Consider the following 24,178-nt stretch of genomic DNA (forward strand, 5'->3'; position numbering starts at 1 on the left):
CAAAATTATAATTAGTTTTTGTATTTTATTTTAATAATTAATCATTATATTTTTCATGCTATGGTAAATGTGTTTCCTTTATAATCACTATCTCCGTTTGTTTGTTGCTTGTATATAGGAACAAAATTATATTCTATATATTGATCTTACACCCTACTACCTTGGTGAATTAACATTACTTCTCGTAGTTTTTAGAGATTCCATTGGATTTTCTACATATACAATCATACCTGCGAATAAAGTTACATTTCTTCTCTCCTAATGGGAGTACAGCACTCCTTTTGTGCTTGACCACTGTGGCAAGAACGTGCAGTGCAATGTCGATTAAAATTTGTGAGAACTAGGGGCGCCTGGGTGTCTCAGGCGGTTGAGCATCCGACTTTGGCCCAGGTCGTGATCTCCCGGTTAGTGAGTTCAAGCCCGCGCTGGGGTCTCAGCTGTCAGCGTAGCCGCTTTGGATCCTCGGTCTCCCTCTCTCCCTGCCCCTCCCCCACGCACACCCGCTCGCTCTCTGAAAAATAAACACTTAAAAAAAAAGACTGGATGTTGACTTTTTTCCAAAAGGCTTTATTTGTATGCAATGGAATGGTCATAGGGTTTTCCTTATTCACTAGGAAAACATAAGAATAACATCAATTAATGTTTTCTAATGTGAAAACCACCCGTTGGTAAAATGCACTGGCATAGTTTCCTGGGCCTGAAATGGTCTTCTGAGAACGCTTTAAACTAAACAGTATATTTCTTTGGTAGGTATAAAGCTATTTTTGAGTGATCACTGTTAGTTTATGACTTTCAAGACAGTTGGCCATTTTAGCTGTCAGATTTATTGTCTTGAAGTTGTTCATAATATTGTCTTCACATATTTTTAATATCTGTAGAATCTGCTCTATGTCACCAACATAATTCTTAATGTGGGTAATTCGTGTCTTGCTTTTTCCTGACCAGTTTGGTCAGAGATTTATCAATTTTATTAATCTTCCCGAAGAATTAATTTTATTTCATTGACTAATTTAGAAGTTTTTCTGTTTCCTATTTCATTAATTTCATTAACTTCATTAACTTTGATATCGATTATTTCCTTTATTCTTATTACCTTGGGTTTAATTGATGCATATTTTCTATTTTCGTAAGATTGAACCTGAAGACTTTGATTGAGACTTTACTTATTTTATAATAAAAGCATATAGGGCTTTAAATTTTCCTTAAGTTCTGCCTTAGCAAAATCCTACAAATTCTGATATGGCATGTTTTATTTTAATTCAATTCAAAACACTAATGTCCCTTTTGCATTTTTTATTGACCTATGCATTTTTCAGAAGTATGTTACTTGTTTCCCAACTATTTGGGAAGATTCCACATATATCTCTATTATTTATTTATTTTAATTTGGTTCGAGAATTATGGTTAGAGAACATACATGACTTTAATCATGTGCAATTAATTAATGACTTGCTTTATGGCCAAGATTACAGTCACCATCTCCAATGAGTGCCATCAAGTGGCACTCAAGTGGGACTCCCCCACCTCAGAAACTACATCGGGTCATTTGGAGTTGGAATGACTGAATATATGAAAGGAGGGAAAAACTTGCTGGCTGGAGCCATGAAAACTTCTAGAATTCTTAGAAAAGAAATTTTAAAAGAAACATTTTCTATAAATCAGAACCCTTAAAACCATGATCCCATGTCCCTTAAGGAACACAAATCATAGATTTCAAAACACTATTTTGGTTCAATCCCAAACTCTTCAATTTTTTTTTTAAAGATTTTATTCTTACGTAATCTCTACAGCCAACATGGGGCTCGATCTCACAATCCTGAGATCAAGAGCCACATGCTCTGCTGACTGAGCCAGCCAGGCACCCCTCAACTTCTTCAATTAAAGGTAGAATTGATTCAAATGTCTGGGCTACAGAGCCCCTCGACTGAACCTTGGAAGAAGATTGGGACAAATGGTAATCACCCAAATTTCTGCCATATTTTTGGTAGTTTTGCCTCTCGCCTTAAACCTTCCCACCACTGCTGGTGCTGGCCTCACTGGCCTTGACACCTGAGTGCCTAGCATCCATGGGCTGAGTCCATGAGCACATCCAACCTAATAAGGAATTCATTTTTGTTTGTTTGTTATATTTGACTGGCAATGGATATTCTATACATAACATAGAATAAGTTCTATAGCATAAGATAGTATAGTATGAGTTCTTCTAAAGAGTAAGATCTCTTTCAAAGAATAAAATGGAGCGCTTTGCGATGGAAAAGGTAATGCAAAGAATAATAATACCAAGGATAATAGCTTTATCCTGATTCAAAATACAATTGAAAAAAGGCATAAAAGCCAGTCTCCGAAAGCTGTCCTCATTCCAAGAATACATACCTCCTGGTCATTTAAAAAACGAACTGGGTCCTGTTAGAGGCACCTCAAGCACAGGCCACACCCCCTCCCTGCTTCAGCCTATGCATTAGGAATTCTGCAAATGAGTGCTCATGGTTCACGGGGGGGTTCAATCACAGAAAACGAGTTGTTGATCTTTGGATGCCTGCAGGCCAGCAATCTGTGCTACAAGTTTATCCCTCCTAGGGAAAAAAAAAAAAATTTAAAGGAAGGAAGGACGAGACAAGAGGATGGAACCAGTACAAGCATCTGTAACAAGCTAATTGGACCCTTGTGGGCCACCAGCAGGCACAATATTAAAACAAACAAAGCCTCTCATTGTGCCCTTTCAGGGCTGCACCCACCCCCGGCCTATCAGCTTTACCCCTGCCTCCTCCCCTGGTCCCCACTTTTAAAGGACCTAATTATGGGTCTTTCTGAAGGATCACAAGCCAGTTTTCATCTAAAAAGAATAAGGTATTTTGCCTCCAAACTGGAGACACTGTTAGAAGTTGGTAATTAGTATGACTTGTTAATGGAGTCTGGCTGTGATTAAGCTGTGATTGAGTGTGAGTTTGGTGCCTGTCAGTGGCTAAGCCTGGGAGGACGAGAGATGTTTAATGAGACACCTGTTGTTGGGGGCCCACTGGGGTTCATTGCCGCTGATTGGCACTTGCATGCAGTGTTCTCCGGGTGGGGGCTGGGATGAGCCTGGCAGGTGGTTGGCATCACAGCAGAGCCCGCCGCTCCCTGTGAGTCAAGGCTGGCTGCGTTTCCTGAGCTGTCTGTCCAAGGCCACGGTCACATGTTGCCAACTCCCAGAGAGCACTGCACTTAGCCTGCAGGAGGAAGAGTCCCAGCTTCCCCGTGACCCCTGCTCTCCACCAAACACCAGGCTGGGCGTCGGACATCCCTCCCCTCAGCTAGCCTCCGCTGATCCCCGCGTGTAGATGAGGAAGCTGAGGCAAGGGAGATTAAATAGTGCGCCCAAGTTCACATAGCCAGAGACATACGCACTGTCCCCAGAGACGGTGCCTCTCAAACTTCTCAAGAATCCCCGAGGAATATGTTAAAATGCAGATTCTGATTAAGTCCAGTCTGCAGTGGGCCTGGAAAGATCACGTCCCTAAGAGCCTCCAGGCAGGGGGCGCCTGAGTGGCTCAGTCGATTACACATCAGACTTCGGCTCAGGTAATCATCTCCCAGCTTGGGTTTGTGAGTTCGAGCCCCACATCAGGCTCTCTGCAATCAGCACAGAGCCCACTTCAGATCTTCTGCCCCCCACCCTCCGTCTGCCCTCCCTCACTCATGCTCGCTCTCTCTCTCTCTCTCTCTCTCAAAAATAAGCAAATATTAAAACAAAAAAGAGCTTCTTTGGGGCACCTGGGTGGCTCAGTCGGCTAAGGCCGACTTCAGCTCCGGTCATGATCTCACGGCTGGTGAGTTCGAGCCCCTCGTCAGGCTCTGTGCTGACAGCTCAGAGCCTGGAGCCTGCTTCGGATTCTGTATCTCCCTTTCTCTCTGCCCCACCCTTGCTCATGCTCTGCGTCTCTCTCTCTCTCCCTCAAAAATAAATAAACATTAAAAAATTAAAAAAAAAAAAGAGCTTTCAGATGATACCTATACTTTGTAAGTCTAAATATAGGATACTTCCTTGTGTTTGAGTTGAATAGAACCCACGCAAGATATATGCCTATGGTGCATTTCAGATTTATGAGTAAGATCTCATTGTATTTTTAAAGTTGATTTATTTATTTTGAGAGAGACTGAGACAGCGCAAGTGGGGAAGGAGCAGAGAGAGAGCGAGGGAGAGAGAATCCCAAGCAGGGTCCACACTGTCAGTGCAGAACCTGATGGGGGGCTCGAACCCGCGAAACTGTGAGATTATGACCTGAGCTGAAACCAAGAGGCGAACGCTTAACTGACTAAGTCACCCAGGTGCCCTGACCAGATTGTACTTTGTAAGGAAGAGAGAAGGGATGTACATCATACTGCGATACCTCATCTTTGCCCTCAAATAGAGCCTGATGCTAAAGATGTTTAGGAATTGTCTACCTAAGCATGCAGTGGAGGAAGCAGGTAGACACAGCAAAGTAGCAGGGGCCAACCTGAAAAATCACAGGAGTCCCACACTCTACATGAACACATTGGCAGAACATTCCCAGGAGGGAATAAAAAGTCTCGTCTCGGGGACACTGCCCTTTCAATCTGTTAGGGATCCAGCCGCAACCATCCACCCTTACACCTGACTCTGCCCCTGTCCAAATCCGCTTGACAAATACCAACCTTTCAAGATCAGCAACCAGGACCTCAGTAAACAAAACAAAACAAAAGAAAACAGCCCTTTGTTTTTTCCTGATGGTTGTTTCAGGCTGAATGTTGAGTCAAAACACACACAGGAAGTCATAAAGACACCTGCAGCCACCTGCACGAGGTTAGACTCTCAGGTCCAGGGGGAGGGGCTCCAGGATTCCATCTGACCTTCCCAGAGACTCAGCCTACAATTCAGACCACGTTGTTTCAGACATTCTGCTGAAGATTTTCCGAGCTGGAAAAAAAAAGACCCACAGCCTCCAGCAAAAATCTGGGCTCACTTGGATAGTTTGTTGAGCATAAAAATACCTGAAGAACAAAACAATCTTGGATGCCTTCAGGTTCCAACACCAATATCAAAAACAGACAAAACTGCATGGGTGGGTAAATCACAATACAAAACACTTTGTCTTAAATTCCATAGATCATTGAGGGTAAAATGATTTTGTTCTGATTATCCAGACAACCATCTCATTTCTTGGTTCCCCTTGGCTGGGGGAGACCTGGCCTGAAGGACATACAATATTGTGTCAAGCATATTTTCCTTGTATGAAAATGATCAGGGTATTGATTTACGGTTCTAGAGAAGTAAAATATTTAGCTGACGTGGGCCAATTTTATTTCAAAATTGATAGAGAAATGTCATACTAACCACAATTTGATCTAGTGAAAGGTAAAACCCAATAAATAAGTTGTTTAAAAATTTTATATGTATTCTCTTTCTTTACATTTATATTTATGACATCAGAGTATGAGGTGTTATCAGGACATTCACGTGTGTCATTTCCAACAGAAAAGTATGCTTTAGACTTCTAGAAGGATATCAAAATTTCAGATCCACCTTTCGGTAGGGATTCAGTATGCTTTTTTGGTAAACATGGAGATAGGGGGCAGTCATCTGCCAGAAACTTACAGAGAGGCAGATATGGTGTCTGGCTTATGGGAATCTTTCTTTTTGAACTGTTAAAATTTTCAAGTACCAAAAGGTGCTACATCTCACAGATCCCATATGAAAAAGGAATATGCAAGATGCTTTAGGATAGAGTGAATAAACAGCAGATCTGGAGACAGATGGGTTTGGGACAGAGGCCCAGTTCTGAAAAGTACTAGATGTATAGCCTTGGACCAGTGGCTTAACTTCTTTGAGCCTCAGTTTCTCCATTAGTAATTTGGAAGCAATCATATTATCTTGGAGTATTTTCATAATAATTAGACATAAGGTATGGAAAGTTCCCAGTATGTGGCAGATGCTGAATGAACCCCGAAGAGGGTTTATCATGATCACTATCCTACCAGCATTACACTGGTAAACATCCCCCAGCGGGAGCTGGGAGGGCATCCATTTAACCGTTTCACACCGCAGAGGTGGACTATAAAAACACCCATCCAAGTACCATCAGCTCTCACCCGGGACTATTGCCATAGCCTTCTAACTAACAGGTCTTCTTGACCCACTCTGGAACGCCCTCTCCCCTGGCATCTGTTGTGTACATGAAAGTGAAAGTGAGCCTTTGGAAACGTAAGTCATATCGGGTCACTCTGACTCAAATCAGATGGAGCGATAGCCAAAGTCCTTCTGCTTGCCCAAAGCCCTACTTGATCGAACCTCACGTCCCAGCACTCACCTGCCCGCTCACCCTGCCCAGTCTCCCTGAACTCTCCATGGGCCCCAGCTCAGCTCCTGTTGTTCCCTACTGAGAATGTTCGCCTCCAGCTCTCCACCAGATTCACCCTACCATCCCATCAGTTTTCTATTCAAATCAGAGAGCCCTTCACAGATTAGCCTGTATAAATTTGCCTTCACCCATGCCTCATGGTGCTTCTCACCTCCTTACCTTGCTGTATATTCTCCATAGCACTGATCTGCTCTAACACGTCATAATTTGTTGTTCCTAAACATTAATATCTTACTCTCCTCCCTAAAGGTAAAGGCTGTATTTTTTTTGTCTTTGTTTGGGTTTTTTTGATAAATCCCAAGAGCCTAGAAACATTACCCGGTACACCATAAGAAAGATGGTAACAAATGGATACATAAATTAATAGGTGAATAAATGAATGAGTTCCTGACAAACAGTAGGCCATGCGTGACTGTTGAGAGACTGAATGGCATTGGTTCTTTTAATAAGACTTCTCTCTAAATAGGAATCAGCCTCTTGTGGGGTACAGCGCTGTCTTTTGACCTCAGCATGTTTCCACAGGAAAGTATCAGAAAACATTCAGCCATCTGAACAACCAGTCTGCAAAATAAGAAAATCAACAATGGGAGGGGAAAAGAAGAAGAGGAAGGAGAGGAAGGAGAGGAAGGGGAAGAGGAAGAGGAAGAAGAGGAAGAGGAAGGAGAAGGGGGAGAGGAAGGAGAAGGGGGAGAGGAAGGAGAGGGGGAAGAGGAAGGAAAAGGGGAAGAGGAAGGAGAAGGGGAAGAGGAAGGAGAAGGGGAAGAGGAAGAGGAAGAAGAGGAAGAGGAAGGAGAAGGGGAAGATGAAGGAGAAGGGGAAGAGGAAGGAGAAGGGGGAGAGGAAGGAGAAGGGGAAGAGGAAGAGGAAGGAGAAGGGGGAGAGGAAGGAGAAGGGGAAGAGGAAGAGGAAGGAGAAGGGGAAGAGGAAGGAGAAGGGGAAGAGGAAGGAGAAGGGGAAGAGGAAGGAGAGGGGGAAGAGGAAGAGGAAGGAGAAGAGGAAGGAGAAGGAGAAGGGGAAGAGGAAGGAGAAGGGGAAGAGGAAGAGGAAGGGGAAGAGGAAGAGGAAGGAGAAGGGGAATAGGAAGGAGAAGGGGAAGAGGATGAGGAAGGAGAAGGGGAAGAGGAAGAAGAAGGGGGAGAGGAAGGAGAAGGGGAAGAGGAAGAGGAAGGAGAAGGGGAAGAGGAAGGAGAAGGGGAAGAGGAAGAGGAAGGAGAAGGGGAAGAGGAAGAGGAAGGAGAAGGGGAAGAGGAAGGAGAAGGGGGAGAGGAAGAGGAAGGAGAAGATTCAGCCAGTGAGAAGAACTGAAGCCCAGAGAGGAAAACTAATCAGGGCAAGAGGAACTTGAACCTGGGGCCGCGTGTTGTTCAGGCCTAAGCTCACTATTGCCTTGTCCTTGCTGCCTCCTTCACTGGGCCTATCACCCACTAAACACTCCTGGGCAGAGAGTAGGGCTGGAGGAGTCTTGGTCATGTGACTGACTGAAGCAGGCCTCCTGTTTCTGTGTATGTCACAGATGTCCTTATGCATCCCACGGGGAGGAGCGAGGCCTTCTTTATTCCTCAAACAGAAGAGCACAAGGTAACAGCCCTGGAATAATTCCCAGGAAGAAAAGCCACCATGGGCTGGGCACCTGCTGCTTTCTGAGTGCTGCTCAGTGAGGCTTGTGTGCAATGGTTCAACAGACCTTCTTGAAACTGTCTGACCAGGAGGATGACGTGCTGAACGTGCCAGGGACCCTCTGCTGGCGTTTACCCCATATGCAAGAAAAAACCATGAGTCCTAAGGGGGCAGAGTCCAGAGCATCCACATGAGAAGGAAAAGCTTCATAGAATCCCGGCCCAAATAGAGAGAAAGCCCCCCGCCCCACCTTTCCCTGTACCCCCTGACCTCTGGTAACCGGCCTCAGCCACTGGCAGAGTATATGATAACAGCAGGCCTTCTTGGAATCATCACAGAATGAGCTTGGAACCATGGCCAACGGGACCTGAACACATGCACAGAGGCAGGAGAGTCAGTGTACAAGCAGGGAAGACCTGGCCACAGGCAGGTAACCTCAAGAACCACCAGAGGCCCCCACAAGGGGGTCAACCCAATGTGGGCAATGCAAGGGGCATTGCAAGTCGTGCAGATGAGCCCCAACCACAGAATGCTGTAACCCTGCAGCTGACTCCTGGACAGCCTGCCCACCAGGGCACAGCATTGAATGTTCGGTGATGCAGGACCATATTTAACTTAACCGCATTAGAATGAATTTCATCTCTAGTTCACATTCCAGAATGTGGGTTTAGTCATTCTCAACTGGTCCTTTTGTTTTCTTACTAAAGTTCCAAATTAAAGCAAAACAAAACAAAACAAAACAAAAACAAAAAACAAAAAAAAGCTTCAGGGGGCACCTGGGGGGCTCAGTTGGTTGGGCATCTGACTCTTGATTTTGGCTCAGGTCATGACCTCGTGGTTGTGAGTTCAAGCCCCACGTTGGGCTCTGTGCTGACAGAGTGGAGCCTGCTTAGGATTCTGTCTCTCACCCTCTGCCCCTTTCCTGCTCTGCTCTCTTTCTCTCTCTCTCCCTTTCTCTCTCTCTCAAGAATAAATAAACATTAAAAAAATCCCAACAGGCTATCATTTTCAAGGGCTACATGGGACTAGCAGATATCTACTGTTTTTATAATTAATACTCCAGTGCATAGTCCAGAATTGGTAAAACCAAGGACTTTCAGGATGTGGCCTCAAGGAGGCTTACGTATGTCAAGGTGTATACACGTTACATTATAGCACAATGCGATGTACTATATGTTGTCTAATTCAACCCTGAGTGTTAGGCATATTACGTCCATTTTTATAGATCAGGAAAATTAGAGAAAATAAGTGCTTTTGTTAGCTGGCTAGGGCTGCTGTAATAACCACAGACGGGTGGCTTAAACAACAGAAATGTATTTTCTTATCGTTCTTATGGTTCTAGAGGCCATAAGTCCAAGATTGGGGTGTTGGCCAATTTGGTTTCTTCTGAGGCCTCTCTCATTGGCTTGCACATGGCCGCCTTCTCTCTGTGTCTTCACACGGTCTTCCCCCTGTGTGCACCCCCTGGTGTCTCTTCCTCTGACACCAGTCAGATTGGGTTATGGCCCAACCTAAAGGCCTCGTTTTAAGTTAATCACATCTTTAAAAGCCTAGCTGCAAATACAGTCACATTCTGAGGTACTGAGGGCTAGGCCTTCAGCATATGAATTTGTGAGAGGACACAATTCAGACCACACCAGGGGCCATATACTCCCGTTTGCCTGGAATAGCCAGTGTGAGCTCATTGCCCCAAGGTAATTATTACATAGCACCTTTTCACTGTCAAAAATCATCCCCGTTTGAATGATCAATCCCACACTCATGCAACTGTGACAGCAGAACTCATAAAACATCTCAAGAACGACAGATGGAGTTTCAGCTTTACTCACCAAATCTGCCTGTCCCCTCTTGCTTCTCAAATACTTCCTTTGTACAGATATGGGGTGCCCCTGAAGGGAATTATGCTTGCCTGGCACTTTTCAGGATCCAGGTAAAGAAATCAGGAGAAGCACAGTGACCTGGTAGGCAACAGTTGGCCACACAGTACGACATGGCTTCTCCCCAATTTCAAAAGGGAGTATAGCTTCTTTGGATGAACATGGGCATATGGGTCTTCTCCTGTCCCTCTCTCCTCACTTTAGTTTTGGCTGAGCATGTTTTGCTACTGTTCCTTTGTTCCAAAATTAAGAACATTCTTTTATTCCATAATGAAGAAGAAAGCCATGTGCATGTGTCCAGGAGAACGCCATTGGAGGACCTGAGAGATCTTGGTGGGTGTTCCAGCTGGAGCCTTGTGCCAGGCTTCTGCTGTTATTTATCTCTCTCCCTACCCCACATACACACACACACACACACACACACACACACACACACACACACACAAAGGCCCAGCAGCATATGGTGCTTCCCTCACCTCTTCAGCATCTTCCATATCACATGCAGCAAGACTTTCTCTCCTGGGGTGTGCGTGCTGGGCCCCTCACTGGGACTGCGACTGTATCGTCTGACAGACAACAGGCTGCATATTGCTGGGCTCTGCCACTGCTGGGAGCCGCTTACTTAGTCTTTTAACAGTTCACCATCGGGGAAGGTAAGATGGCACCCCGAGACTGTTAGCGTGAGGGATTTTGTCTAGGGAAGGAAGGCAAGACAACTCTGGCAAAGTCTAAACTGATTGTTTGACCTTTCTGCTCCAATTTATCACTCCAAAAATGAAAATTATAACAATAGCTTCCATATAGTGTTTGCCATGTGGTAGGCTTCGTGCCAAGATTTTTCAAACCAAAATTTAATTGAACCATACAAACCCATGAGGCTTCTGACAGTGAGTGAGCAACAAATCTGACCTCGGGTCTACCTGTCCCTCTATAGTTCTTGCTGCCATAGTACCTCTTCAGATCTTTTTTGCAATCGTTGGTAGGGCAAGCTTCCTGAAATGCATTAATAGCATCACTTTAGCTTTAAAAAAAGTGACTCATTCATATCTGTAGTAAAGCGCCTCAAAGTCTTTCCAAAGAATCTTTTGTCCACAAAATATTATTAAATCCCTGCCTTCTAGTCTTGACCCCGTCCCCAAAGAGGGTTAGTGGCCTCTTGTGTTAGAAAGGGTAATTTGCTCTGTTTCATTATTGCAGAACTTCTCCAAGCCTGAAGTATGTTACTATTCATCATGACTCTCCACTAAGGAGAGACAGCATGTGGTGTTTCCCAGCTTGGATACCTCATGGAACCCATTGCCTTCCTGAGACCCTCAGGAGCCTCGTCACCTGGACAACATCCTCCTGGAAATGCTGGCCTCTTAAAATGCCTCAAGCTTCCATATAGACCCCTCAGCCCTGCTTAATCATGTCCCTGCATTATTATTTGGCAGGAACATTTTCTCTTCTAATAGGTAGTAGGTAATCTTCTACCCACACTATAATTTGCCTCAACCCCAAGCCTAAACTCAAGTTATTTCTTCCTATCTACCATGCCGCTATCTGCCTGTCCCTACTTTGAGGTCTCAGCTAAACCCTATGGACCTCCTCCTTACCTTGTCCGTAATTCATTCTAGCTACCCAGTTAGTACCTGGCCCATGCCCTTAACTGTGTGCAAAGCACAAATTCACACTAAGTCCGCTCAGTGTCAAATATTCTTTTGTAATGCTAAAACTGTTCTGTCCTTGGTAGTCTTACTTCATTGGCTAGATTGTAAGCTCCATGTGGTGCTTTACCTAAACCAGCAGCATCTCCCACTGAACTGGGACCATGACTCTCCCGTCCGGCCACAACCCTCCTTTTCATTCTGGCTTTCCTGTAGGATAACCAATTTGTCCCAGCTGTCCCGGGACTTTGCTGGTTTTAGCACTGAAACCTCAAGCCCCAGGAACCTGCTCACTTACCAGGCCAACCAAGACAGCTGGTCACCCTACCTACCTTCCCTGGCGTGTGTTAAGGTTTTGCATCCTAAATCTTCATGCTCTGCCTGGAATGTTCTCATCCCATGGTTGGTCTTTCAAGGCCAGGTTCAAACGGTTTTCCCTCATCAGACATTCCCTTATAGCATTCCTCATCATATGCCTCTCTCCTGAGGGGTCTTAGCTAGATCTTAGCTAATCACCCACTGACTCGTGGGTCAGCTCTCCATACAGCTGTGTCCCCTCTGGGTGATCTCAAGAACAGGGCGCTGTCCTGCATCCCCAAGCCTCCCTACTAGTTCAGCATAATTGTTTACCCCAAAGGTTCATCAAATGAGTGGACAATCAGGTTTTGCTGATAGATTGATCGGTTCTGATCCAGGGCAGGCCCAATCTAGGGCAGGCTGAAGTCCCGGCAGGTGTACCAGAGAGAATCCGGAACTGACGGCACTCATTCTACTGCAGCTAAAAATCACAGGAAGTAATGCTCAAATCTTCAAACCAGCGGAGAACCGGAGCTCCTCTGTGCGATGCACGGGACTGTCTGTAACTCATTAGTTGTACGTTCGCTTCTTTCTAAAGACAGACCCCCAGGCTCCGCTGATATATGCAGGTAGGAGTTGACTTCCGTGCTGTATGCCTCCCAGGAACGGGAGCACTCTCCCGCAACGCTGCTAGGTCATGCGGAATAGTTATCATTACAGATCTTGCTGGGGAAATTGTAGGGGCCATCTTTTTTTTTTTTAAATGAATATAAAGTTGAAAAGGAATTTTGACAAGTCGGATTCACCAAAGCCAAAGTAGGCCACCCTGACTTGAGCTGTCAATAAGGTGTTAGGGAAGCCACTGGGAGATTAACACCCTTTCACGGTGACCCAGCTGTTCTCTTGAAGGTGATAACACGCAATCAGACACAGGATGATGAACAAAAGCAAGTGGGGGCTAGGATGGGGAGTTTTCCTATCTAAGGGTCCAGGAGAGCTCCTGCTTATTTTTCCAAAAAATGACGTTTATTTTTCTTAATCTAAGTAGTGTGATTTTCCAACCTGCATCAACTACAAGAAAGGAAAGATTTCACTGAGTATTTTTCCTCCTATTGTATTGCAGTACGTTGATTTTCAGGAAGCTACTATATAAAGAGAAGCTCTCCATATAGAGAGAAAACCTCTCTCTCTCTCTCTCTATTTTTAATCGATTTTTATTATGCCATTTATATTTCATTATATTATTTATTATGTAAAGTGTGTGTGTGTGTGTGTGTGTGTGTGTGTGTGTGTGTGTGTATGTATAAGCAGAGAGGCAAAGACCAATACCCGTCCAAATACAACCTGTCCCATTACCAGGTCGGCTGTGCACCATGTTGGGAAAAGTCACAGCAATCCTCAGACCCACCCTCCTCATCTAAAGTCAGGATTCCTCGGAGGTCATAGGTGAATTGAACTCAAGTCAAATGCTCAGTGGCCTGGCCTCTCACAGCTCAGCTAACGACGCATCAAGAGGAAGCCCTTGTATTTCCAGGATCCCGCTGTACTTCTTGATGAAATGGAAGTACAGCAAGTACAATAAACCCACATGTTGCTTTTAGAGTTTGCGTGAAAATAGAGCGCGGTGTAGGGGAGTCGACTTCCCAAATGGTTAGCAACTCCACGCGCTACAGAATTTAGTATCTGTGTGCCTTCCATTTTTAACATCTCTTATCAAAATTCTTTAAAGAGAGTGAAGGCTCCACGTGTCATGTAGTATTGCCAGTTAGCAGAATTCCTCTGCTCACACATCTGGCCTCCTGGGATGCAGCAATTTACCTCACTACCATCCCCATTAAATGGTAGAGAGCTCATTTGGACATTCTGAAGACGTAAAGATAGTTTTCTGTGGTCCGGAATGATTGTCCTGTGTGGGCAATTTGAAGCTTTTTTTTTTTTCAACTTACAGACAAGTGACAAAGAACAGGAAAGATACTGGAAAATTAAAAAGCAATTTTTAAAAAGGCAAAGAAAAAAAGCAGCACCAGTCTGTCTTCCGAGCCTTCATTCGTGTTCTTCTTATAGCTCTTATTATCTATTGTTTTTGTGTTTTTTGTTTTTTTTTTAAGTGGGCTTTGAGCCCAATGTGGGGCTTGAACTCATGACCCTGAGATCAAGACTTGAGCTGAGATCAAAAGTCAGATACTTCACCCACTGAGCCTTCCTTTAGGCAAAGCTAAGAACTCTGTTCTGGAGCTCCAAAAATATTGGAGCCATGCTTTGGTAAACTAATCATTAGCTAGTATGAATAATTTTAAAATAAAGGGGAAATAAATAAAAGCAAATTAGATTTTCCTTTTTTAAAAGCAGGAGGAAGAGTGTAGAACAATGCTTTAATAAACAGGCAGTCAAGAATGTTCTTGGACTCCAGCGTCTGGATTTGCCCTAGAGTAGCTCTGTGAATAGAAGCAATTCAGGCCATCTCCTGGAGACTCAATTTCCACACCAGTAAGTACACAATGTAGTTAGACCAGCTGAATTTCAGGTTCCCTTCCAGTCCTGACAGTCAATCAGTCTACAAGGAAAAAAAATTCGTATTTAAGAATCAATTAATTAAGATTCATTATGATATTATTTTCTCTTAAAGACATCCAGTCTTAGAACGATAGCATTTAAGTTTTTAAATACAAAACCAGAAAATGTTCATTACAGAAAAAAAGAAAATAATGTCAACCTCCCTCACTCCCCACCCCCAAATATTCCTAAAACCCTAGTATCCAGAAATAACCATTCTCAACATTATAGTGTTTATCTTTCAGAATATTTCCTGAGCTAAAACATAAGTGCACATCTAATGACATGTATAAATGAGATAACTGTGCTCATATCACATAGCTGAAGGATATAATCATTGGCTTACGTTTTCTAGAGACCAGGTTGGCCTTACATACCGAAAGTTTTAGAAATAGATGTGTTCTTTGATTTAACAATTACACTGCTAACAAATGTATATTAAAAGGTTATTCGTGATAGCATTGTTTAGCATCAGTTCTTAAAAATGGAAACAAACCAAATGTCCTAAAGTCAGGATTGTGTTAGGTAAATTGTACGGTGCATCCACACCGTGGAGTACAATGCAGCCTTTAATAATGATACCCAGATGAACAGATCGAAGGATATGAAAAACAACATAGGACCATTTCCTCTGACAACCACAGGTAAGGGAGCTCACGGAAACGCTTTCTTAAAGCCCCAGGGAAGCTGCCAGGATGGCACAGCCCTGATCTGGGCTGCTGACAACAATTCCAGGCTCCCCATATGCTCTGCAGCTCCCAGAAATGGCAGACTAACATTTCCCTCCTGCTGGCACTTGTGGGCTTTGCCACAACTGTCACTGTTCCTGTCCTCATTCTCCGCTCTATCTCCCAAAGCCCTTGCCCGCTCTTAACCAAGGCCAAAGAGACTGGCTTCTTGAAGAGTGTCAAGAGACACTCTTGAAGCTAAAAAAAAAAAAAAGAAAGAAAGAAAGAAAGAAAGAAAAAGAAAAAGAAAGAAAGAAAAGAAAAACCTGCTGGGTGGTCCTCTTAGACTTCACAGTGACAGGAGCCTTTCTTCCTCTGGAGCTGGGCAGGGGATGAAGGCGGCCACAGGGGCAGGAAGCAGAGGGGGCTGGAAGAGGCAGGGGAGTGTGTGGAGACACTCAGCAGAGAGAAAGAGGGTCCCAGAGGAAAACGAAATCAAGAGACCAGGCTCTGGGGCTACAGCAGGAAATGGGAAGCCGTGTTCTTTAAATAAGCATTCAGACCACGAAAGGAAGGAAGGCATTGTTGTGCTTTCTTTCTTTGGTAATGCGGCCAATCAAGGAAGGAAGGAAATTTAAGGTATAGTCAGCCAGGTTCTGAGCTGTTTCCTGGTCCCTGGGAAGGAAAAGCTTTCCTTCTGTTTTCTACTCCCCTTCCCTTTCTTCTCTACCATCCCACTCAGATTCCCCTAACCCACGGGTACACTTTCCCATCTCTGTTGTCAGAGTCCAGCTAAACGTCCCGATGGTTGGGCTGGTGCTAACAAGGCAGGGCCCTAGATGGGAGAAAAGTGGCTGGTCCGCCTGTGCAGGGTAGGGTGCGTGTGATGGTTCACCTCCTCCTCCTCTACTCTGCCACGTGTTGGTCCCCCAATGGGGTGACTACAGACTAAGAGAGTCTGGAAGTCCTGTACAGTGACTTCCACATCCTCTCCTGGCCACTCCAGTCATTGGGGTTTGGCTATACCCAACTCCTACTGGGCACTGTCTAGCTTTCCTTTTTACCTTAATTTCCCTTAATTTCCTTTAGTTCCTAATGCCATTAATGCCAAGTATACTTATCAAACTTGGGCTGTCAACAACCCCCCTTTCGCTCTATGATTTGGAATAGTACCCAAAGATCAGTTAAACTAATCCAACTCCCTCTCTAAAACGAAGCATCCTTTTCCTCAACGTCTCTACATTTTCCACCTCCCTCCTTTCCTGTTAGTGTGCCATGATGAACTATTAATTAATTTACATTTTTAATTAACAGACCCGGTAAATCTGAGATGCAACAATAAACAATTAAAAGTCTGCCCCAGCATCCACCTCGGCTGCCTGGTGGTGCCTGCTGCCTCAAAACTCTTGCATTTTTGTGTCCCCAACCACCATGAGGCCATTGGTAGATATAGCTTTTGCCAGCCTGATGCTATTGTGTTGTCCCCTGACTTCCAAGAATCCTGAATTTCTTAATGAGAAGGAATAAAACGTACAAGGAAAGTCCTAGGGTGACACAAAACTAATGGAGACTGTAGAGCACCACATTCCCCAATGGAAGAGGAATCCAATGAGTCAACAACACAGCTTCACAGTAAAGGGAATTCAATTGCCTAAGAACCTGCTATGTGCCAAATACTATGCTAGATGCTTCATGCCCACCAGGAGCCATTATCTCTTCAGGTGCTGAAGACACAATCCCTGTCCTCAAAATAAACATGTGTAGACAAAGCAGGCACATGATAACTGGCTTATAGACACTTGTAAGCAACATCTTAACACAGGGAACTCCAAAGGCAGTCAGACTAGATAAGCATGCATTTATGATACTAAAAATAATTTGTATTTATTTGGTGCTTAACAAAAGCCAGGCTCTTCATCATCTTCATCATCAGAGAGATGTTGAATGATGTAGGTATTAAATTAAATTACTTTTAAAGTCGGCGATCTATTGGTATATATAATGGCGATGAATTGACCTGAGTAAGAATTAAATCTTATTTTGTGAATATGTGAAGTGAAGTTTATTAAAACCCAACAATAATTAGTCATATTGGCTTAAAAGCTGCTAATTCTGGAACACAATTAATACTCAGTAATATTTTAATGGTAATTGATATTTAAACCACAACACGAATTATGACTAGTGTTCGTTGTGACAATTAGTCATTTTTGAGCACTGTCCTAAGTACATCCTAGAAAGCAGCTCATTTATTACTCCTATTAACCTATGTGAGAGATTCTATTATGGATCTCATTTTACAGATGAGGAAACTGAGGCACAGAACAGTAAAGTGATCTGTGCCTGGTTTTAAATATGGTGGGGATAGAAGTGAGACTGAAACCAGGTTCTCCTTGGTTCTGAACCCACAGTGTCCTAACCCACGACCACACCAACTAGATTCAGCTACTAGTTTGTTGGCTTATTCTTTAAAGTGGGCTCCATGCCCAACGTGGGGTTTGAACTCATGACCCTGAGATCAAGAGTCACGTGCTCTACTGACTGAGGCAGCCAGGCACCCTAGATTCGGTTACTAGTTTTAATAATAAAGAAATTACAACTTAGGGGCACCCGGGTGGCTCAGATGGTTAAGCATCTGACTCTTGATTTTGGCTCAGGTCCTGATCTCATCATGGTTCGTGGATTCGAGCCCTGCGTTGGGCTCCATGCTGACAGTGCAGGCCTGCTTGGGATTCTCTCTCTCTCCCTCTCTCTCTCTCCTTATCCCACTGGTTCCCTCTCTCTCGCTCTCGCTTTCAGTCTCTCAAAATAAATAAATAAACTTAAAAAAAAATAAAAAGAAATCACAATTTAAAGAAACCTCTAGGGTATGTTCCAGTATAATATAATAGGTAAAATCTAGTTGAAAACCAACCACATCAGGCCGCCTGGGTGACTCACTTGGTTGAACGTCTGACTTCAGCTCAGGTCATGATCTCACACTTTGTGGGTTTGAGCCCCCACATTGGACTCTCTGCTGTTAGCATGGAGCTCACTTTGGACCCTCTGTGTCCCCCTCACTGTCCCTCCCCCAACTTACACTCTCTGTCTTTCTTAAAGTAAATAAATAAACTTAAAAAGAAAAAAGAAAACCAACCACATCCTTTTTTCTTTCTTTCTTTCTTTTTTTTTTTTTTTTTTTTGTATATTTCTGACAAGTTAACTGTTCCGTTTCCAGAGGGTTTCTCTATAGGAGTGGTCATCACTACTAAAATCCTTTTTATCTGAAAACTCCTAGCCTGGCTTTCAATCACCCAAGCTGACTTTTTAAAAGGGGGTGTTGCCTCTTGTACCAACCGTTCTTTCTTTGCAATCCGACACCTGCAAAAGCCAAAATTGTTTTTCCCCTGCTGCTTCTTGCTTGTGGGATGCGGGCTCTGGGGCCTGACATGACTCACAATAGGCCATGGGGACCCTTGCAAGATCAGCTCATGGTGCTTCCTGAAGAAGCTCTTTGGACACCCAGGCCTGAGGGGCTCCTGGGGAGGCCTCCCGACTGCCTGATGAAGACATCCAGACCAGAGGGAGCATTTAAACACCGCTGGCTGCTTTGCATCCCTCAGAATGGAAAACGCTCTGTTTTGCTGGGTACCTTGCAATGGAAGGACCAGAATCTGACTCCTTCTCCAACTGCCAGCGACTTAATGCGTTGCTCTCTCTTATCAGGAGTTGAAAAACGCTTTGCATGATCAAAATATTTTAAGGTCTCCCCAATTTTTCTTCTCAAAATTGCCACTGATTCTGCCTAGGGTTAGTTTCTCCAGTATTTGATTACCTTCCCCTCTCTCCTGTGGGTTTTCACTGCGTGTTGATGGGTACTTTGAACTTGCTGAGTGTTACAAGTGGGGGCTGAGCTTGTATTATGCATTAGGTGAGATAACTTCAAGGCCATGAATCTAAAAGGATTCTAAGATGTGGCTGGAGGAATTTCTGTCAAATATCGTACTGAATTTTTTCCCACCAAATTCCTCACTGGAAAGATGAACGCCTTAGAGCACAAGGCTTATAATCTACATCTCCACTTAAATAATTTTATGCTTGGGGGCATGTGGGTGGCTCTGTCGGTAAAGCATCCATCTCGTGATTTCTGCTCCGGTCATGATCTCACAGGCCATGAGATCGAGCCCCACGTCAGGCTCTGCGCTGACAGCACAGAGCCTGCTTGGGATTCTCTCTCTCCCTCTCTCTCTCTGTCCCTCCCCTGCTCTCTCTCTCTCTCTCTCTCTCATTTTCTCTCAAAATAAATGAATAAATATTTAAATGATAATAAGAATAATGTCATGCTTGAATCTATTTTTAAAACCCATAAATCTGCAACCTATTGTAAGATTCTGATGAGGACTGATGTCTTGACTACAGCTGCTGAAGGTTCAAGAGAAGCTTCCCTAGGAAAACTGGATTGGGTTTGTAAATGAAAAAAGAAAAAAAAATACAAGCGCTCGTTCTTAAACTCTAGCTACACTGAAGACGAATGTGTGATTTACCAAAATGGTCCGGATTCAAGAAGAGGCTCCCTGTAGCTGACCCCACTCATATGTAAAGCCAAAACCCACAGCAAGTTAGCCTTGAGTCAAAATAAAACTTTGCTCCATCAAACAATGAGAAAAGATCTTGGAAACAAAAGTCCTTTCAGTCTTGTATCATCAAATGGATAGCAACAATTCTCGCCCTCACCAATATCGATACTTCCTCGAAGTTCAACACCAACAATTACATTTCCTGGACATTTGTGCGGCTCTCACAAGACACAAGTCACCTTCCACATTCCCACATTTCAACTCATCCTAGTAATTTTGTTCAGAAATTTTCAATGCATTTCCACTGAGACTCCCATCTCCAGATAACTGTTACTTCGCACAGGCTGGGTTAGAAAGTCAAGGTGTTTTTATTCTCCCATGGCAGAGTCACCAAGTTTTCTAAACAGCACTCATGATTTTCTACTTGAAATCCATTGTTTGTGTATACTTCTTGCTACCTGAACCACAAGCTTCATGAGAAGAGGAACCATCTCTTCTTCAAAGATTGCATCCTATCACCTACGGCACTTTGCACACGATAGTTACGCAATAAATATACATTGAAGGACCCAGAAATTCCCCTTCTAGGAATGCATCCTACAGATGTGTTGGCAGAAATGCAAAAACAGATATTCCTTGTAGCATTGCCTTCCACGATAAAAATTGGGATCTACATAAAATGCCCATCAACAGAGGAATGGTAAGATAACCTTCCATAGCATACAAACTATGGATTGCTACATAGATAAAAATATACATAACATGTACACATGCACTGATAACAGGAGCAAATTAACTATGATATGATAAAGTGTGCATGGCATTATTATGTGAGAAAAGTTAAAAAGGAAAGTTGCAGAAAACATGTATAGTATGCTCCCATTTTTAATACGTGCATATATATATTATGTACTATAACATTTTTATGCATCAAAAACATGTCTGAAAGGATATACAGTGTGCTCTCATAAGGAACATTTCTGGGAAGTGGATGTGGTGGAGGAAAGGAGAATTTTGCTCCTTTATGTGAATTTTGAGGCTGCTGGTGCTCTGTGCACTGAGTATGTATATCTTTACAATAAAAGCTTGAGGAAAATAAGTATTATCTAAATGAATGAGTGAATGAATGAAAATTGAATGAATAACATCCACATAATCAAGTAGCTAATTCTGAACACCTATGGTGGTTATGAGGACAAGCTGATTAAATCAGTCCTCTGCTAGGGATGGAAACATTATAGGATCAGACAGGTATTTACTGAAAGGCAACATAACACCATGCAAATTATCCCACCCTAGGAGTCTGTAAATTCCTGGATCATCTGCTTACCTACCGAGCTGTGGGACTATATAGCTTCCCTAGATCTTAGTTTTCTGAGTTACGAAATAAGGTTGAGCTGATTTACAAAATAAGGCTTATAAAAAAGAGTTCCAAAATTCCTTTGAATTCTAAATTTCCTACCCCTTTCTTGAAGGGAGAGAGAGAAATGATGGGGGTCATCAAATGGCCAAAGGATTAAAGATGGGAGGTGCACTGCTGGAAGAAGACAGGCAGTTAACAGAAACTGACATTGAAAAAAAGAAGTACTTAGGAGGTTAACATTCATTTTATACTTTACTTCATGATATAAATTTATGCTTTCATCTGCATTCAACCCTACATAACATCCTATAAGACAAGGGAACACTGTTTACAGCATGACATTTCAAATATCCAGATGATGGTCCATTTGGAATAGATTACAACTCTGCTTTCTGTCATCAAGCATTCTTGGACCCATATTGCATCCATATGTAGCCAAGAACCATTTGTTGGTCCAGTTTTCTTTCGTTTGGGGGAAAAGGGGGAAAATGGAGAAAAAGTTTAACCCAGAAGTCTTTCTTAATATGCTCTTTCTTCTAACTTTTCTAGATTAGAAACTTTTCTACATAATGGTTGATGAGCAAATAACGTCCAGTAATAACGTGATAGCGGAAGGGAACCTGAATCTCATCAACATGAAAGGTAACCTCCTGCCTCAGAAACCATATCGATCCATGAATTTTACGCCAAATATGTTGCAAATATCAGACCAAGAGGGTTACTCAGATATAATCTAATGAGAAGAGCTTCTTTTCTATTTTCCAATTCCTTGGTTTAAAAAAAAAAAAAAGCTAACTTCTTTTTATCATGACATCTTATTAAATGCAAAAGGAGCCAATGGTTTGCATTGCCCCCCGTGATATTATATACAGTTCTTTTTATGTTTTCTGACAGAGGATCTTAATTAGACCTTAGAAAGGACAAGTTCATTTTTTTAGCCAACTTTGAAAGACGATCTTACCCACCTAATTCTAGTTGAAAATCAATACATAGCATTCTGCCTTTAGCAGTTCCCAGAATGATATCCACACTGTCTTACCTCCCAGAGACCTGCATCTAGTTTCCGTTACCCAGATATTTCTTTGTTCCTTTAAGAGCTACAAAGAAACATCCAGTCTGACTGCATTGAGAACAATGGAAAATAAAAAGTTTCAGAGTCGGAAGAAAGGTGGAAAGCATTGCCCTCCTTGAAGTGGGAAGCCTGAGAATTTCAGCCTCGGTTGCCAGAGAGGGTGATGAAATCAGGGCTGGAAAAATAAAATGGCCATGTGAGTTCTCTGATCGGCACTTGCCTCCCACAGACTCTGTCTCCTTCTGCCTGTCTGCTATTCCTTCCAAGTGCTTTCCTACCTCCTGACAGTTGACCGGGCACCCCGTCTTCCCGACTGCAGGACCTCAAACCAGACCAGTCTTCCTCATTTGGGCAGTGTCCAGCAATGGGATCTGTTCTTCCAATCCTGTCCACACATGCCTAGCCTGTGTAGACCCTACTAATCTGTAGCTACTAAAACAGTTAAATGGTTAAAGTAAGAGCTACAGTGTAAATATTGTTACAGTGGCTTCTGAAAATAAAGTCTTAGATCCAAGACAACCCTTCCCAGGTCCTGTCTGACAATCCTACATTTGTTCCCTCTAAACCCAGGTGCAACCTTACAAATCTAAATACAGGATTCCAAGTAACCACTTCTTTCGGATGGAAACTATTGGCCATCATTGCTTGACCCTCTAAAAGCAAACACTACAATTGCTTAGATAAGCATGGATAGCTGTCAAAGAAGGTGGGTAAGATTAGTACCTTGTCATAGGTAAGGCGGACCTTTCAATAAATCCATATGATGACACCACCCCAGTTACCTATGAAACTGGCCCTACTTTAAATACACCCCGGGATGCCTGGGTGGCTCAGTCGGTTAAGCAGCTGACTTCTGCTCCAGACGTGATCTGAGGGTTATGAGTTCGAATCCCACATCGGGCTCTGTGCTGACAGCTCAGAGCCTGGAGCCTGTTTCAGGTTCTGTGTGTGTGTGTCTCTCTCTGTCCCTACCCTGCTCTCTCACTCTCTGTCTCTTAAAAAAATGAATAAATATAAAAAACATTTTTTGAATATAGCCCTTCTGATTCAGTACTGTAAGGACAGGAGTACCTCTAGTCCATCTATAGTATTCTCTGTGACAATAAAGCCAACTTCTTCCATCCTTGACTGCTTAATGATTTAAGTCTTAAGCCTTCAAGTCAACAAATTCTTTGCCAAACATTTAAATTTGGTGAAAAAAAAAAAACATAAGTCACCGCCGTTCTTGTCTAATGCATTTCTATTTCACCCAGTTCTGAACTTGCAAGCACTTACCCAAGGGTATGACAAAAGCATGCAATGGTCACTCATAATGCAAAACAGCCTACACCTAAAAAAGTCAGCAAATTTTATTAGTCAGCTTGAATTTGGGGAAGCCTTTCTGACATTGTATAATCCCATTTGATCTCCAGATTATTGTACTGAATTAATACATTTGTTACACATGTATTAAGGACCCACCATATACAAAGTAGCCATCTGAATCAATGACATATGTGATACCTTCATTGTCTGACTTTGAAAACACAAGACAATTGCTTGGCATTGATATGGAAGCATCATTTCTCTTCGGTGGCTTAGATTTGTGACTTTTCTCCCTGTCACCCCACCCCCACCTACACATGCCCGTTAACACAGGAATCAAATTACCCTTGTTTTATTCATATCAGGGTATTTCACCACAGATGTCTTCTGAAAACCTGTTAGATAACCAGAATCCCTCATTCATATTCACACAGTGTCTCAGTCCTTTCTGCAGGATTTCAACACATTTTTCCAAATTGTTTGGCGTTCTTCTCATGTAAAGGTTCTGAAGTTAGCTCTAGCTTTCTCTCAGATGAAAACTGTCTACAACACTTAGTAACTCGTATTAATAATGAAGTTTGACCCATCCAAGTTTGATCACTTACACAATTTGCTCTGTAGAAAATACCAGTTTGCCACTAAATCAAACTTAATTTTTCTGTAAGCTGATTTCATCCTAGAGGGACAAGGTAATGAGACTTGGCAAGTAGGTAGGGAACGTTAGAATCCCACAGAAGAGCAAAAAGCAGCGATCTCTCTACTCCTGACGTTACTTACTTTTCCCTACCTGGAAATCTTAATAATAATAATCTCAGACTCAGTGTTTATTTCATTCCCCATGAGCTGGACCCTCATCTCTCCAAAT

General features: G+C 43.1%; 1 long non-coding RNA gene across 1 annotated transcript in view; it reads right to left on the reverse strand.

Annotated features, from left to right (window-relative positions):
* Positions 1–14,147: 14,147 nt before the first annotated feature.
* Positions 14,148–24,178, reverse strand: part of LOC128310974 (uncharacterized) — a 31,518-nt gene continuing 21,487 nt past the window's right edge. Inside the window, exons 2-3 of the long non-coding RNA XR_003423255.2 lie at positions 23,284–23,338; positions 14,148–14,350 (exon numbers count right to left, since the gene is read on the reverse strand). This is a non-coding gene — a long non-coding RNA (uncharacterized LOC128310974). The remainder of the gene's footprint in view (positions 14,351–23,283; positions 23,339–24,178) is intronic.

Source organism: Acinonyx jubatus, chromosome B3 (assembly GCF_027475565.1).
Source record: "Acinonyx jubatus isolate Ajub_Pintada_27869175 chromosome B3, VMU_Ajub_asm_v1.0, whole genome shotgun sequence".
NCBI classification, from domain to species: domain Eukaryota; kingdom Metazoa; phylum Chordata; class Mammalia; order Carnivora; family Felidae; genus Acinonyx; species Acinonyx jubatus.